Source organism: Saccopteryx leptura, chromosome 6, assembly GCF_036850995.1.
Source record: "Saccopteryx leptura isolate mSacLep1 chromosome 6, mSacLep1_pri_phased_curated, whole genome shotgun sequence".
In the NCBI taxonomy this organism is placed as follows: Eukaryota; Metazoa; Chordata; class Mammalia; order Chiroptera; family Emballonuridae; genus Saccopteryx; species Saccopteryx leptura.
Window position 1 is genome coordinate 37,834,268 of NC_089508.1, and position 17,503 is coordinate 37,851,770.

The following is a 17,503-nucleotide window of genomic DNA, read 5'->3' on the forward strand; positions in this document are numbered from 1 at the left end:
TTTGAGAAACTGCTATGTATAGGTGAAATAGATGAGAATGGTCATAGGTTCACTGAGAGTAGCGACTGTGATATCAGATAGAAAGCAGAAATATTTGATTTGATGGAATCCAAAGGAGAAAATGAACAATTGTCTTGCAGTCTTCTAAAAGATAAATAAAATTAAATGTGAAAAATTCCATTTGGAGTTTTCAACATGGAGTTTACGGACAAACTTGATAAAAGCAGATTTATTAGAGTTTTGGAAACAGATCCAATATTGGAATGAGGAAGAGCAATGTGTAGTAATTAACAGATATATGTAAATATATGATTTTGGCATAGGGAAAACCAAATTAACATATGGTAACAATAAAAGTTAATGAGTTTAAAAATAATCCTGGACATATGGGGAGAATTTGTATGTGACAGAGATAGACCAATATATAGCAAGACCACTCATTAAATGTTATGGAGATTAATGGTTACCCATATGAAGAAGATAATTTAATTTGACCTCTCTTTCACACCATATCCATCAATTCTGAACTTCTCTGAAAAGTGACATCATTTCTTTTACAAAAATAAAAAAAAAAAATCTTAAAATTCATAATGAACCACAAAGGATCCAATAGCAAAACAACCTTGAAAAAGAACAAAATTGGAGGCATCACACTACCTGATTATAAATCTACAGTAATTAAAACAGTGTGATACCAGCATAAAGGCATATAGACCCTGGAACAGAGTAGAGAGCACAGAAATGAATTCATACATATATAGTTAACTGATCTTTGACATGGGTGCAAAGAATTCAAGAATTCACAATGTGGAAAGAATAGTCTCTTCAGCAGGGTGTTGGGAAAACTGGATAGTCACATGCAAAAGAATGACATTGGATCCTTACCTTATACCATACTCAAAAATCAACTCAAAATGGATTACAGACTTAAACATAATACCCGAAACTGTAAATTTTCTAGAAGAAAGCACAGAGGAAAGCTTCATGACATTGATCTTGATAGTGATTTCTTGAATGTGACTTTAAAAGTACAGCTAGCAAAAGCAAAAAATAGGCAAGTGGAATTACGGCAAACTAAAAAGCCTCTTTACTTAAAAAAAAAAAGACAACAGTGTTTAAAAGGCAGCCTATGGAGTGAGAAAAATATTTTCAAACCTTATATTTAGTAAGGAGTTAATAACCAAAATAAATAAGGATTTTATACAACTCAATAGTAAAAAAACAATAACCTAATTAAAAAATGGGCAAGTACTTATATAGACATTTTCCATGAAACACATTCAAATAGCCAACTGATATATGCAAAGATGTTCAACATTACAAATCATCATAAAAATGTAAATCAAAATTATATTTCCCTGGTCTCACCTTGCACCTATTAGGATAGCTCTTTTCGAAAAACCAAAAGATAACAAAAGTTAACATGGTGCAGCTATGAACTGTATGAAAGTTCTTAACATTTTTAAATAGTACATTATATTATCCAGTATTTCTCACTATGAATATTTACCCAAAATAATTGAAATCGGGATCTCAAAGAGATACTTGTACTCCCGTGTTTGTTGCAGTATCATTTACAATAATCAGGATGTGGAAACACACCAAAATGTTCCCTGACAAATGGATAAAGAAAATGTGGTATAGATGAATGGATAAAAAAGCTGTGGTACATTTACCAGTGGAATACTAATGGGCCATAAAAAGAAGGGAATCTTACCCTTTGCGACAGCATGGATGAACCTGGAGAGCATGATGCTAAGTGAAATAAGCCAGTCAGAGAAAGACCATATGATTTTACTCATGTATGGAATCTAATGAACAAAATAAAATAACGAACTAGAAACAGATCCACAGATAGAGAACAGATTGATAGCTGTCATAAGGGATGTAGGTTGAGAGGGTAGGTGAAAAAGTTGAAGGGATTAAACAACAGAACAAAACAAAAAAAATCTCCTCATAGGCACAAACAATAGCATGGTGATTACCCGAGGGGAAGGGGATGGAGGGAGGTAGAAGAGGGAAAAGGGAGGATAAATGGTGACGGAGGGAGACTTAACTTGGAGTGGTGAACACACATTACAATATAGAGATGATGTATAGGTACACTTGACACTCACATAATTTCATTAATCAATGTAATCCCAATAAATTCAATAAAAAAAGAAAATGTGATATATAAAATGAAAAAAATCCCACCATGTGTGACAACATCAATGAACCTGGAGGACATTATACTAAGTGAAATAAGCCAATCATAGAACAAATACAGCATGGTCCCACTTATATGAGGTATCAAAAATAGTCAAATACTTAGAAACAGAGAGTAGAATGGTTCCCAGAACTGGCAGTAGGGAGTAACAGGGAATTATTGCTCAGTGGGTGTTGGGCGGATAAAATGTATTATGCTCACTTTGTTAAAGATGCCGTCGCCCAGGTGATATTAATGTGTGTTGGGGTGGGCTAAAGGCAGGCAGAATTGTTGTAGCCTGGGGCTTGGTTTTGGGATTAAGCCTTTCCTACCCTTTTTGCTGTAGGGCGGTACAATCCAATCATTCCTCAGAGAAGTGACTTTGTATTAGAGACTACCCTGTTTTGTATATTGGATTAAGAGTTTGGATTGCTACACTATAAAATGGGGACGAAGTGGGAGCTTGGCCGCTTGGTTCCTGAGGTTAGCATGAGAGAGAGGAGAGAGTAGAGCCAGCAGCGGAAGGAGGCCACGTGGAGGAGGCCAGGAGAAGCAGCCAAGATGGCGGAGTGCTGAGTGAGATGCAAGTTTGTGTAGAGTTTGTATCTGGGATAAGGAAGGAGATGGGGAACTGAGGAGAAGAAGGCTGGTGAGCTAGAAACCTTTGATTCTAGGAAACTCGGATAAGTCAGTGGCTTTGTGAGCACTGAGTGTGACTGGGTTTTGGAGCCCAGTGTATGTTTTTACTTGCCCGCCGGGTGCAAGGTAGGATTAAAGGCTATGGCCCATCAGTTTTTGGCTCCGCTGTTTCTTTACCGACTGTCCGAATCCAATGCGAACCTGCATGGGCCGGGCTGCTGTGGTTTTGTCCCTGGCCATGCCTTCTGGCTTTACAGTGGGTATTGTAAGGTATTTTTCCCCGCCGAGAAGGAAGGAACAGGTCTCAGAGCCACCAAGTGTGGTAAGTTCAAAAGGCTTTATTCAGTACAAAGTGTTCCCCGGACAAGACTCACTGGTGTGCAAGATGGAGGTCAGGAAAAAATCACGCACGGAGAGATCGCGTGGGTATATTTTAAAAGGGTCCCTCTAGGGCAGTCGGGCTAATATGATGTAGAGAAATCTTACTGGCTGACAGTCAATCGCCTTTGTTTCCAAGGAGTCCTAGGAAGTTTCTTTTTGGCGCGCTTGACTGTGGGCGGTCCTAGCCAAAGTTCCCGGGCCTGGGTTCCCCACGTGACCATCCCTCTATCCACCGACCTTACAGGTATAATGTTTCAATTATGTAAGATAAACACGTTCTAGAGACTCACTTTACAACATTGTGCCCGTGGTTAACAATACTGTATTGCATACTTAGATATTTGCTAAGAAAGTGGATTTCATGTTAAGCATTCTTATCAGTTAAAAAAACTATATAAAAATATTTTTGTTTGTGTTTTTAATTTCCTAAATACAACACAATTTGACTAAAGTATAAAAAGATTCATAAATTTAACTTTATTAAAATTCATAATCTTTGTTTATTAAATTAACCATAAGACAAATAAAAAATTAATTTACAAACTGGGAGAAAGGTTTAAAATATAAATAATCAGTAAAGTGTTAGCTTCCAGAATATACAAAGATTCCTGAAAATCAGTAAGAAAAATATAAATAATCCAACAGAAGGATAGAGAACTAACAGGCATTCCTCAAAAGAGGAAGTGTGACTGGTCAATGAACATGTGAATACTCTTAACTTTCCCAGTAATAAGGAAAATACAAATTAAAATCCAATTCTGGTCCTGAATTCCCCTAGGTTAATTGTGGCAGCCAGAATTTGCTTACAAATCTCTTCCCCAAATCTATAAGATAACAAGAAGAACAAATAGTCACCCTCAGTATATGGCTACAGCTTAGGTAAGAGACAGAGAATACTGTGAAGTTTTATACTGAACTGAACTGTGAGAGGTACATGTACCAACAAACAAAGTAGGTTCTGGTATCACACCAAAACTGAGTTATGAGACAAATACACAAAACAGAGGAAGAAGCATTGAGTCTTAGGTATGGTGGAGACAGACAACAGACCAGAGTTCACAATCAGAGAGAAGAATCTCAACCAGATTAAAAGAAATTGAGGATAGGACTGAGACCTAGAGGATCAGAACACATACTGCTATGGAGTCATACAGCTTGGTGAGTGAGTGGGATGAGAGGAAATAGTTTGGGAAGGCCACACTTCTGGGGAAAGGAAAGCCTTAGAAGACTGATGATTTTCTCGAAAGCTTAGTGGTGAAAGGAAGGAAGTGTCTGAAGATAAGGGGACTAAGAACAAGATATAAAAAAAGAAGTTCATACTTAAAATTTATAAAGAATGCATCCATATGATATTTTTCTTTCTCTGCCTGGCTTATTTCACTCAACATAATAGTTTCCAGGTCCCTCCAAATTGTTGCAAAAGCTAATATTTCCTTTTTTTTTCATAGCTCCATAGTATTCCATTATATATATGTACCACAGTTTTTTAATCCACTCGTCCACTGATGGCCACTTGGGCTGTTTCCAGATCTTCACTATTGTAAATAATGCTGCCATAAACATGGGGGTGCATTTCTTTTTTTCAGTCGGTGATATGGTGTCCTTGGGATATATTCCTATCATATAACCTCACCCATTTGAGGAATCCAAGGAATAATGAGAACTGAAGAACAGAATTGAGACAGAGGAGGGATCAAAGGGACCAGAGGAAAAGAGAATAGAGGGAAAGGGGATGATAGGATGGGATAAACCTGAAGGGAAGGGGGGAGGGCACTATAGGAAGGAGGGCAAGGGAGATGTTGAGGGGGGATGCATTCAGGGTGACCCTAGAATCTATGTAAACACAATAAATTAAATTAAAAAATAACAAGAAAAAAATAAAATGAAATATATTAAAAAAAAAGAATACATCCAACTTAACACCAAAAAAAAAAAAATCTAATTAAATAAAGGGCAAAGGACCTAAATAGACACTTTTCCAAAGAGGACATACAAGTGGCTAATAGATATATAAAAAGATGCTCAACGTCACTAATCACCAGAGAAATACAATTAAAACCACAATGACATATCTCCTCATACCTATCAAATGGCTATCATCAGTAAATCCACAAATGACAGGTGTTGGAGAGGATGGTCATCATTACGTTTTAGGTTTTTGCATATTTCTTTGACATTAGGCTTTCCTCTATTGGTTTTCCTTACAGTTAGCATGCTTACCTCCAGAAAATTTCTGTAACCTGCTATCTTTGATTTGCCATGGGCAGAAACCAGATTATGTTTTCAGGATCAAGGGGCATAGGGTTTCTTGAAGCATTAAGTGACATCTGATTATGTTACATGTAAATCCTACATGCCTTGTGACAGATGGTCTTTTCTCCTATTCATGGATTTTTACTTAGTTATTCATGGATATTTTCTGGATGATAAGAATTGCTGCCTGACCTGTGGTGGCGCAGTGGATAAAGCATCGACCTGGAAATGCTGAGGTTGCCAGTTCGAAACCCTAGGCTTGCCTGGTCAAGGCACATATGGGAGTTGATGCTTCCAGCTCCTCCCCCCTTCTCTCTCTCTGTCTCTCTCTCTCTCTCCTCTCTCTATCTCTCCTTTCTCTCTCCTCTCTAAAAATGAATAAAGTAAAATAAATAAATTAATTAATTAATTAAAAAAAAAGAATTGCTATAGGTTTGAGTTATGAATAGTGTTACTTACATGTCTAGCTTCTCAGTTATAAAGACATTGGTGACAAATATTAATGTAAGTAATAGACAAACCAAAATTTATTTAGGGCTAATTTCCTCCACATGCTTTAAATAATGTTAACACAACATGCTGTATTGAAAAGATAATTTGGTTTCTAGGGTATTGTAGAACACTAATGAAATTTAAAGGTATTTTTTAAACGTACAAAGCATCTGTCTCTATATAAATATTAATATTTATACATATATAAATGTATACACGTGTGTGTGTGCATGTGTGTGTATTTCCCCTGTGCTATTTAGGGCTCATGCAAATAATAACAGTGAGCTTATTGTTGGTCTTAAAAATATTGAACATTTTAGTCACCATCACAGCATATATACTATTAAGTATACAATTAAATAATTAGTAGTATTCACTGTTCTTTTTTGGGGGGGTGTCTTATAGACAGATTTGATGCAAATTTAATTAACATAGTAGACTAATTGTTTAAAAAGTTGTCTACATTTTTCCTGTTGGTTTGTTAGACTTTTTCTTATTTCTTGGATATTTCTTGGATATGACTCATTTGTAGGATATGTATTATAATTATCTTCTTTCAATCTAAGGCTTTTCTTTTCATTTTTAACTTAAAATTATATTTATTTCATGTTACATTTTTATTATATTTATTATAGTCTACATGTTGTTTTGTTTATAAAGATTTTATTTATTCATTAAAGAGAGGAGAGAGAGAGAGAGAGAGAGAGAAGGGGGAAGGAGCAGAAAGCATCAACTCCCATATGTGCCTTGACCAGGCAAGCCCAGGGTTTTGACCTCAATTGTTCAAATGTTGGTATTTCATTTTATCTTATTTAGTTTTTTCTTCACTTTGGAATTTTCCAATCTTTTCAAGACAATTTAACTTTCTTAGTTACTATTTTATACATACTTGATTTTATCTATGTGCATACACACATACATATATACATACATATATATATATCTTTTTCTATAATCAAATCCAAAATTATTTTTAAAATTTGACGTAATATAAATAAATATAATCAGCCCATACATCTTTGGCTTTATTTACTACTTTGTGACTTCTTTTGACTACTTATTTTCTACATTTGGTTTGTGTGTGTAGGTATATTAAGTTGCATAAATAACTTGAAAGACAGACAACATATATCTTTAGGAATTATAGTTTGCTCTCTATTGGAAGAATGGTAGGTTGAGACATAAGCTTATTTAGAAAATTAAATTTAACAGGATAACATTAATCAATAAAAGTACATAGGTATAATCCCAATCATTCTTGTTGCTGTGTGAATATGCCACAATGTATTTATTCTAATGTTTAAGGATCTTTGAGTAATTTTTTTTTTTGGTTTTTTTTTTTTTTGTTTTTTTTTTTGTATTTTTCTGAAGCTGGAAACGGGGAGAGACCGACCGGGATCCACCCGGCACGCCCACCAGGGGCGATGCTCTGCCCACCAGGGGTGATGCTCTGCCCCTCCGGGGCGTCGCTCTGCGGCGACCAGAGCCACTCTAGCGCCTGGGGCAGAGGCCAAGGAGCCATCCCCAGCGCTCGGGCCATCCTTGCTCCAATGGAGCCTTGGCTGCGGGAGGGGAAGAGAGAGACAGAGAGGAAGGAGGGGGTGGGGGTGGAGGCGCTTCTCCTATGTGCCCTGGCCGGGAATCGAACCCGGTTCCCCCGCACGCCAGGCCGACGCTCTACCACTGAGCCAACCGGCCAGGGCGATCTTTGAGTAATTTTTAGTTTGGAGCTATTATGAATAGTGCTGCTACAGACACTCTTGTTCATGTGCTTTGATATAATATGATATAATATAAATGTCCATATATATATATACATACACACACATTTCTGGTGGACATATACCTAGAAGTGAGATTGTTGAATCTTAGGGTGCACATATGCGTTCAGCTTTTGTCAATATAACCAGGTAATGGAAGAACCAGTTCACTTCCACCCACAGTATGTATGAGGATCTCATTCTTTTAAAGAAGCTGGAAACCTCATTTGGCATAGGTGACTGTAAAAAGATCATGGCCAAGTTGTTTCCAATATTATTTCCACTCTGGATAATTAATCAAATATATTTTAAAATGTATTTCTAATTTTAGAAAATATTTTCAAGTGTTGAAAGTTTTCTTACTTAGTCATATATATACATATTAAAAAGTACAGACATGAGATTAAGAATAGAGAACAATAGAAAATCTAAATTTCATCAGAGCCCTAACATTGGAAAGTTAGTGGTTCCACACATCTATAGCTTTAACAAGGTAAAAAATGGTAACAATTGCTATTTTTCATTACTCACACAACTGTAAAACCAATATAATGGAAAAAAACTTGACAAAATTGGTTCTATTTTTTTAAGCAAAAAACTTAAACCACACTTTTGTACATGAAGTGTATTCACAGGAAATTTATCTCTAAAGTGAAACCCATGAATTTTAACCTAAAATGTCTCACTGGTTATAGCAGTTTTCTGTTGCTAAATATGACCTTTCACTTTTAAATAATGGAAGTTAATTTGTTTTGTTTTTTTTTTTCATTACATTGCTCCTGAGTTAATTCCCTGGAGGTTTTGATAACCCTAGAAGTTGGCAGACTAGCATCCAGACAGCTGTTCTTTTGTTCTTTCTTAATCCTTGTGGCTACCTGGTTATGCCTTTTTTTTTTTTTTTTTTTTTTTAATACTGTAAGCTCTCTTTCTTTTTTTTTTTCATTAAACGAATGAGAATTGAATGCCTGTAGAGAATTTGACTTTATTTCTTGGCAATCTTTGAACACCTCATTTCCAGGAAGGATTGTAAAAATGTTTGATGTTTAAATGTCACTTGCCTGACTTTTCCCACAAATTTTCACTAATTTAGTATCAATTCATTGGAGTGATGGAGAGAGACTAATTAATAGCGTAGAACTTAACTGCATCAAAGAAAGCAGTAATTAAAAAAAATTTAAATTATTTTTATTTACAGTTGACATACAATATTATATCCGTTTCAGGTGTACACCCCAGTGATTAGACATATAACTTACTAAGTGATCATTCCAATAAATCTAGTACCCCTCTGATATCATACATAGTCATCAGAATATTATTGACTATATTCCCTATGCTGTACTTTACACCACCATGACTCTTCTGTAACAACCACTTTGTACTTCTTAATCCCTTCACTTTTATCACCCATCTCCCCAACCCCCCTCCCATCTGGCAACTGTCAAAATGTTCTATCTATAAATCTCTTTCTGTTCTGCTTCTTTGTTTATGTTTTTTAGATTCATTTATTGATAGATATGTATCTATTGCCATTTTATTGTTCATATTTTTTTTTTCTTCTTAAAGAAGATCCTTTAACATTTCATGCAATAGTGGTTTAGTGGTGATGAACTCCTTTAGCTCTTTCTTGCCTAGAAAGCTCTTATCTGTCCTTGGAGTCTAAATGGTAGCTTTTCTAGGTAGAATTATCTTGGTTGTAGGTCCTTACTTTTCATCGCTTTGAATATTTCTTGCCAATCCCTTCTGGCCTGTGAAGATTCTGTTGAGAAATCAGTTGACAGTCTTACGAGAGCTCCGTTCTAGGTAACTGCTTTTATTCTTGCTGCTTTTAAGATTCTTTGTCTTTAACCTTTTGCATTTTAATTATGTGTCTTGGTGTGGGCCTCTTTGGGTTCATCATGTTTGGGACTCTTTGCACCTCCAGGACTTGTTGTCTATTTCTTTCACTAGGTGAGGGAAGTTTTCTGTCATTATTTTTTCAAATAGGTGTTCAATTTCTTCTTCTCTCCTTTTTTATTTTGACATACCCATGATGCAAATGTTGGTACACTGGAAGTTATCCCAGAAACTCTTTACTGTCTTCATTTTTTTTTTTTTTTTTGGATTTACTTTTCTTTTTGCTGTTCCAGTGGGGTGTTTTTTGCTTCCTTATATTCCAAATTGCTAATTTTATTCTCAGCTTCATATTCTCTACAGTTGATTTTTTGTAAATTATTCATTTCAGTCCGTGTATTCTTCATTTCTGACTGGTTCTTTTTTATGGTTTCCAGCTGTTGTTTTTTTTTTCAATGCTGTTGAAGTTCTCTCTAAGTTTAACTACTCTTCTCCCAAATTCATTGAGCATGCTTATAACCAGTTTTGAACTGTGCATCTAGGTGGGTGCTGATCTCTGTTTTGTTTAGTTCTTTTTCTAGAGTTTTGTTCGGTTCTTTCATTTGGAACATATTTTTTTGTCTCCTCATTTTGGCAGCCTCACTGTGTTTGTTCTGTGTATGAGGTAGAGCTGCTGTGTCTCCCAGGCTTGGTTAGAGTGGCCTGACGTAGTAGATGTTCTGCAAACTTCATTTGCACCACCTACAACCCCTGTGTGGGCATTCTCCTGTTGTAGCTGATCCTTGATTGCTGTTGGCATGTCAATGGGAGGGATTTACCCTCAGCCGGTTCTGCTGAAAGAACTGGCAGCAGCCACTGACCACCGTGGAGGGTCAGCTATACAGGGGCCTAACCCACAGAGCAGGACTTGCTTCAGCTGGGCTCTGGTACCTGCTGATTCTGCCCCTTGAGTGTGTCACTGTGGAGGTAGTTAGATGGTGTTTTAATATTGTCTGAAGCTGTCCACTAGCTGAGCTGGCTCGGGGGACTCCCTGGAGGTGCAGGACAAGGTCAGCCACTGCCTGTGTTTTACCGAGGGCTACTTGCTTGAGCTACAAAGCTATCTGCAGATCCTTGCTACTTGTGCTAGACTTAGAGGTGCCCAGAGGAGGCCAAGTTGAGAACCAGGGCCGGTGGCTGCTAGTGCCAAGTCTGGGGCCACGTAGTGAGAGGTACAGGGCATGGTGAAGCCACATGCTGCTTGTTTGAGAAATTTCAGGAAAGTTTGAAGCATAATCCAAGACAGGCAGGCCATTAGTATGGAAAAGTCATTGGAAACAGCTTGGGTAAATTTTCAAATTTGGTGGCATGAAGTCTCAGATAATCACCAGGGCAGGGAAAACAGTGATAGCTAGGTTAATGGAGATCCAGATATGGCACCTGGCTGCCATCTCTGTTGGGCAGGGCTCATCACAGGAACACTAGCCTCTGCCAGCACCTCTGTCTGAGAGAAAGCTGCCCATAGTTCTTGCCCTGATGTCAGACATTTCAATTCCTCCTCATATGTCCCTGGGGCCTCTTGAGTTACTACCCAGCACTGGAGCTCAGTAAAAGTTAGAGCAAGTCCATGTGTGGACCCTTTAAGAGGAACTGCCTGAGACTCCAGCAGCCCTCCATCTCACTCAGCCTCAATCCCCGCTGGTTTTTATAACTAGAAGTTATGGGGACTGCTCTTCCCAGCACTGGAACTCTGGGCTTGGAATCCTGGTGTGGGGTTGGTGCCCCTCACTCCTCAAGGGGCATCTTGCAGCTGAGCTATTCCTCCCACTTATCATCCGCCACATGTGGTTGTGAGCCAGCCCATTCAGCATCGCCAACCCTCCTACCAATTTCGATGTGGTGTCTTCTTTGTATCCCTAGTTGTAAGATTTCTATCCAGCTTGATTTCAGGAGGTTCTGAATAATGGTTATTCTGTGGTAGTAATTTTGAGGGGGTTTGGAAGGATGCGAGTATCATGTTTACCTATGCCGCCATCCTGACCAGAAGAGGATGCCGCAATTTTGACGAATGTCAGTGCCTTGCAACATGTCATTAATGCATTTATCCCTTTGTCCTAAGATAGAAAACAGGAATCCTCTTCACTTATCAGTTACTACAATAGCATGTAGCTGACACTTTATTACTCCTGATAGAGGATTTTATAGATAATCAATAAAATAATTTACTTTAGAGCAGTAATGGACCTCCAGAGGGAGCCTTGTTTAGTTTACTAATTTCAAACACTTAAAGTAAAATTATCCCTACTATCCCCATTTTCATGTTAGAAATTTATTATAGATGGATGAAAACTGATTGGTCTGTGGTTACTGAATTTACATACAGTGCAGTGGTAGGAGATTACCTCCACTAAGACGGTAGTGCTAGAGCACTACACTATACAAACCTACTTCTGTTTCACATAGAGTAGCCCTTTGTCTGTCAGATGCAAATGGAAGATTTTGGACGGTATTATTATAAACACGGAAGATATTCTCATATACTACTGGTTTCATACAGCTTTTCTGAAAGGCAGTATGTCAAGAGACACTGATTTTATATTTTACCCATTCATTTTGCTTCAAAAATATCTTTCCATAAACAGTCAGATATAAGTACAAGGTATTTTTTACAACTTGATTTGTGAAAGGGAAAATTAAAAATCTCAATGTTTAATTATAATGCAATAGTTAAATTAATTGTCTTCAATTATATGGTGGGGTATTATGCAATGATTCAAATTATATTTTTAAGTCAGTATTTCATGGCACGGGAAATGATTGTAATATGATACTGGATATTTATAGCAGGAAATAAACCTTTAGAGATTTATGTTTTATAAAAATGGTATATAAATACATAAACGAGTAAATAATGGAAAAATTTAATTTTTTTCTTTGTGTGTGTGTTCTTTTTTTCTATTTTAATTTCCTATATGGTGTATGATGGTTGTTAAAATACATTTTTAAGTATACTTAAAAAATAAAAGAGAATAAAGCCTTCTTCTGACTTCTCTCCAGTCAAACATTTCCTTAGAGGATCTTGGAAGATACAGAGAAAGACTCCCGCATGTGGTCTGACTGGGATACACCCTGCAACCCCCTGTGGGGCGGATGCTCTGCCCTCCTGGGGCCAGGTTTGCATCAGAGCTATTTTTAGCACCTGAAGAGGAGGCTTCCTGGAGCCATCCTTAGCACCTGGGATGATGTGCTCTAACCAACAGAGCTGTGGGAGAGGAAGAGAGAGAAAGAGAGAGAGAGAGAAAGATAGAGAGAGAAAAAGGGAGGGTAAGGGTAGAGAAGCAGATGATTGCTTCTACTGTGTGCCCTGACTGAGGATCAAACCTGGGATATCCACACACCCGGCTGATGCTCTACTACTGAGCCAACCAGCCAGGGCCCCTTGAGGACCTTGAGTCAACTCTTTGGCCTCTAATTAAAGTATTTAGGCTCACTTCTCATCTAAGCTTTTTTTAAATTTCTAGTACCATAATGGATGGAAGTGATGGGGGGAAAGGAACTAAAGAAAGTGACATTTATCAAATATTTCCTCTATGTTAATATCTATCTCAGGTCCTTTTCATAAATGTACTAAACCTTGTATTTCAAATAAGATGACTTCCTTTTGGCAAGTAGTAATGGGATAAACAATTTATTAATTAATCCTTATTTCTTCACCAGCCCACTAAATTAAAATTTGGGAAATGAAAACAAATTTGCAAAGAAATCTAGACAGTTCTATGGTGGTGGTGACATTATTGATTTTCTATTAAATAAACCATATTTTGATTAGTTGAACTCTGAATACTTTTCAGAAGTCAGCATTTATATTTTTGTACTATGCAAAGAACCAGGAGACATCCGAAAACTTCAGATGTTATATTTTATTCTTGGATGAGCTTCATTGAGGAGTATGGCTTAGGAGTGGGAAGTCAAGAGTTTGGAGTTTTGCTAGTAATTTATTGAGAGACTTTGAGCAAACCACATAACGTTTATGCTATACATTTGCCTTATCTTTAAAATGAGACATTGATAAAAACTGTGATTTTTCAAGCTATTCCTTATTAAAAGGGAGGCAGGCACTATGTTAGTTTTTGCTCAGAGATCTAGATGACATACATAGTAGCCAGCATGTAATTAACACATACCTAACACTAGATAGCTATGAGTTAAATGAATGAATGAATGTATCCCTATGGAGCCCTGGCTCAGAGTCTGCCTTACCTGCATAATTCTGCTTGTATCTGCTTTATATACTGGGCATAAAGAAAAATGTCACCCTGTTAAAATTAATTTTTAAAAAGCCAAAGAATACTGCTGAAAATAAAAATTTGAAATCCTTACTCTGTAATACTTTAATGTTACTCTTGTGTGTTATTACTTTTTTTAAAAAAAATTACATATCAAAACATCTCTTACTGTCATTTTCCCTTTCTATACATTACTGAATTCTATGATAGAGCTGTTCATAAATTGATTTTATGGCAGAGAGAGGGATGGGCTGTGCTTTGTGAGTGAATCAGAGGTGACTGGGCAGAGAAGGGGGATGATGGGATATGTCAATCAGAAGAAGCAGCATGTATAAAGGCAGAGTCATGAGAAAATATGGCAGGTTCAGAGAGGTGAGAAAGATGGTGTGACTGAATGCAGGGCTGGAGCAAGGTAGTAAGAGATGTGGCTGGAGTAGGCTCCCATCATAAATAGCTTTGTATGCTTGGTTAGGAGTTTGGCTTTACCTGGAGGAGCAGGCCATTGGATATTTTAAGAAAGTGAGATGACATGATTGTATTCGTGTTTTACTAAGAGTATTCTAGTTAGAGTGTTAAGATTAGACCTTTTGAGCCTAAGGGACATCTGTTAAGATAACTCCTGAACTTTTGTTTAATGGAAATGATATCATAAATAATTTCAAAAGAGCTTTCTTTTCCAGATCAGGGCATTCAAAAAGTGATTCTTAATATATAGCCATAGCTCTCCCAAAGAGAAAACCATTAAAAATCTACTTTAATTGATAAGTATCCTGATATGAAAAGGGGATAAATAACCAATCTTGGAGACAAATAGTCACTAACTTGAACATGTTCTACTGAAATGTAATTTTATTTGCTTACAAGAATGAGATACCCATTAAGAAACTTATGAGAGATTGAATATGACATTTAAGACAGAGTACATTGCAATTGGGATGAATGGGCCAGGTCTTAGCATCATCTTTAATGCTAATTTTATTTTATCAATTGAAATTAAATTTTTATTACCTGAGACTTTCATTACTGCCTCATATTTGCATGACAGAAACAACATGTTAACACAAACACACTATTTAGGGATGGGGACAGAGTGGGTGTGGCTTTGGCCTATTTTAACATTAAGTTTTAACTTGTCAATTTATAATATCTAGACTTTAGTAATATATACCATCAATCAAAATAATAAATCCGTGTAGGAAGCAAAACAAAAAAAAGAAGATGCACTTAAAATAATAAAAATCCTCTTTTGATATGCCACTAAACACAGAATGTTGCTAACATTAGAAGATTTCATTTGCAGCATGAATCCTGAAAGAAATAATTAAAAGGACATAAAATGACTATTACCAAAATGAATCTAAACAATAAAAATCTTGTAAGGTAAATGGAATAGAATAAATGATCCATTTTTCCATTAAGCTATTCAGTATAATGTTAGTATGTATGTATTTTAAAATTATTTTTACTGTTTTGCTTTCCTAGTACTAATTTTATTTTCAACTTGAGAAAAATATTAACATTAGCTAGAGCTTAAAATATCTTTAGGTTCATGCTGAAATATTTTCTAAATTTTGCCTGGAATCTCATCAGCCAGTGAAGATACAGAATTTAGACAGGGGCAGAAAATGAAAAACAGCAAATTGCTTTTGTGGGGAGCTAACGTGACAGTAAACTTTGTAGGACTATTCATTTTCAGTAAGGATAATAGAAGCATGCCTTTCTTTAGCCCTTGCCATGTATATGAGGTTAAACTGGGCTAACCTTAAGCCTTTCATTTAATTACTGTAATGAGACTATGAAATAAACACCATCAACTGATTTCCCAGATGAGATTTAGAGAGATTAAATAACTTAGGTTACGGAAGTGATAGATTTGCACCCAGACCTATGTCCTCTTGAGCCCTATCTTTTATGCTACCTCTAAGTCATAAGAAATGATTTCTAATCAGCCGGTGCCCTGTGTTGCCTGACCGTGCCCTATCACTTTTTTCATTGTATTATCATTGCCTCTTTACATGCCTAACTCTCCCTACTACATGGTTAGCTCCTCCAAGGTGAATAAAGTAGCTTATTTATCCCTCTAGTTCCAGGGCTTAATGCAGTGGCGTGTCCCATTGTAGAAACTTAGAGAGTGCCTATGAATGACTAATGTTGTCAGAGGTCACTGAATATTAATATGTTAAAGAAAACCTTATGTTGTTATGGAAAACAACTGATATGACAAGAAAGTACCAGTTGCTTCTGAAGTTCTGTTAGGCATTCTTTTCTTTTCTTTAAAATATTTCCCATTGATGAGAGAGAGAGAGAGAGAGAGAGAGAGAGATCAACTCATTGTTCAACCTAGTTGTTCCATTTAGTTGTGTACCCTTTGGCTGCTTCTCATAAGTGCCCTGACCCTGGATTGAACCCACAACCTCTGTGTTCAGGGGTGACACTGTGTCTACTGAACTACCTGGTCATGGCCTAAGCATTCTTTTCTTCAAAGATGAGATTTTTGTTTTTAGAAAGTTGGATGAGTTGATTGCTATTGCCTATAGTAATTCAAAGCAGTATGAAGAAACATGTGAAATGAGATATACAATTATACAATTTTAGGAATGGTTAGGGGAAAGAATACTGAAAGCATAATTTAATTAATGGTCTTTACATTGACAATGGGCTTGTCTTCTACAGGGAAGTAACCAACTTTTCATTAATAGTGATCTCCAAATAAAAGGAATAATCAGGGGATTATTTTAAGCTTCAGGTCATTTTTTTTTTTAAAGTTAAAATGCAATTAACATGGGAAAGAAAACTTATATTGAAACATTATTCAGTATAACTTAATGAGGGGAAAAAATCAACTTAGACTTCAACTTGAGGGGTAGAAAGCTTAGCAACGGAAATCATTTCTGATTATAAAGAATAGTGCACTGAGGGTATTGGGAGAAGATTCTAAGTGAGTTTCCACGTGCATCTTTCAAGTGGGTGGTACTGACTTCTGTAATCACATCTTGCTTGATGATGCTCTGATTAAATATGATGATAATGTCCGTTTTAATCTGGGTCTTTAATTGCCCTGTTTGAAAGCTAGTGGCAATAAAAGCTCTCTAGCCCTGGTTCTTCTAAGGGATGCCTAGAGCTTAAATTCTGTTGTTGCCTCCAGCAGTCTTTTGGAGTCAAAGACCAGAATGCAAGGGCTGCTAGCAGAATGATGTGCCCAACTTGCTGGCATTGACATTTGCAGTTGCCTAAGCCCTACAGAAGGCTGGTGAATACACTTGTCAAGTCTTGGACATAAATTCATTTAAAAAAAAAAAAAACAACCAAAAAACATTCAGGGTAGGAAAAGCACACATTAAAAGTGGAGTTATATCAGCCAGTGACAGTATGTGAAGTTGCAAGGATGCTTTTTGTTGATTCTGTTTTCTTATAACTGGTTTCTGTAAATCTACTTCTAGTGTGGAATAAAGTACATTATCCTGAATTTCAATTTAGTTATAAAAAATTCTAAACCAGAGACTGGACTAAAATGAATTTTAATGTCCTATTGTATTTGGCTCTTAAGTGAAATTATATATATATTTTCTGAGATGCTTCCTAATTCCTTTAGGACTGTGTTTGTTCTACAGAAATACCCATACCCCTCTCCAAGCTTTGCATGTGGTTCTGTCTTATAATAGCTCACATGCTCATCAGCCCATCTCACTGGA

At 36.6% G+C, this 17,503-nt stretch overlaps 1 protein-coding gene across 1 annotated transcript in view; it reads left to right on the plus strand.

Moving 5' to 3' along the window:
* KCNH5 (potassium voltage-gated channel subfamily H member 5) overlaps positions 1 to 17,503 on the plus strand; it is a 314,219-nt gene that overhangs the window by 203,222 nt on the left and 93,494 nt on the right. The window lies entirely within an intron of this gene.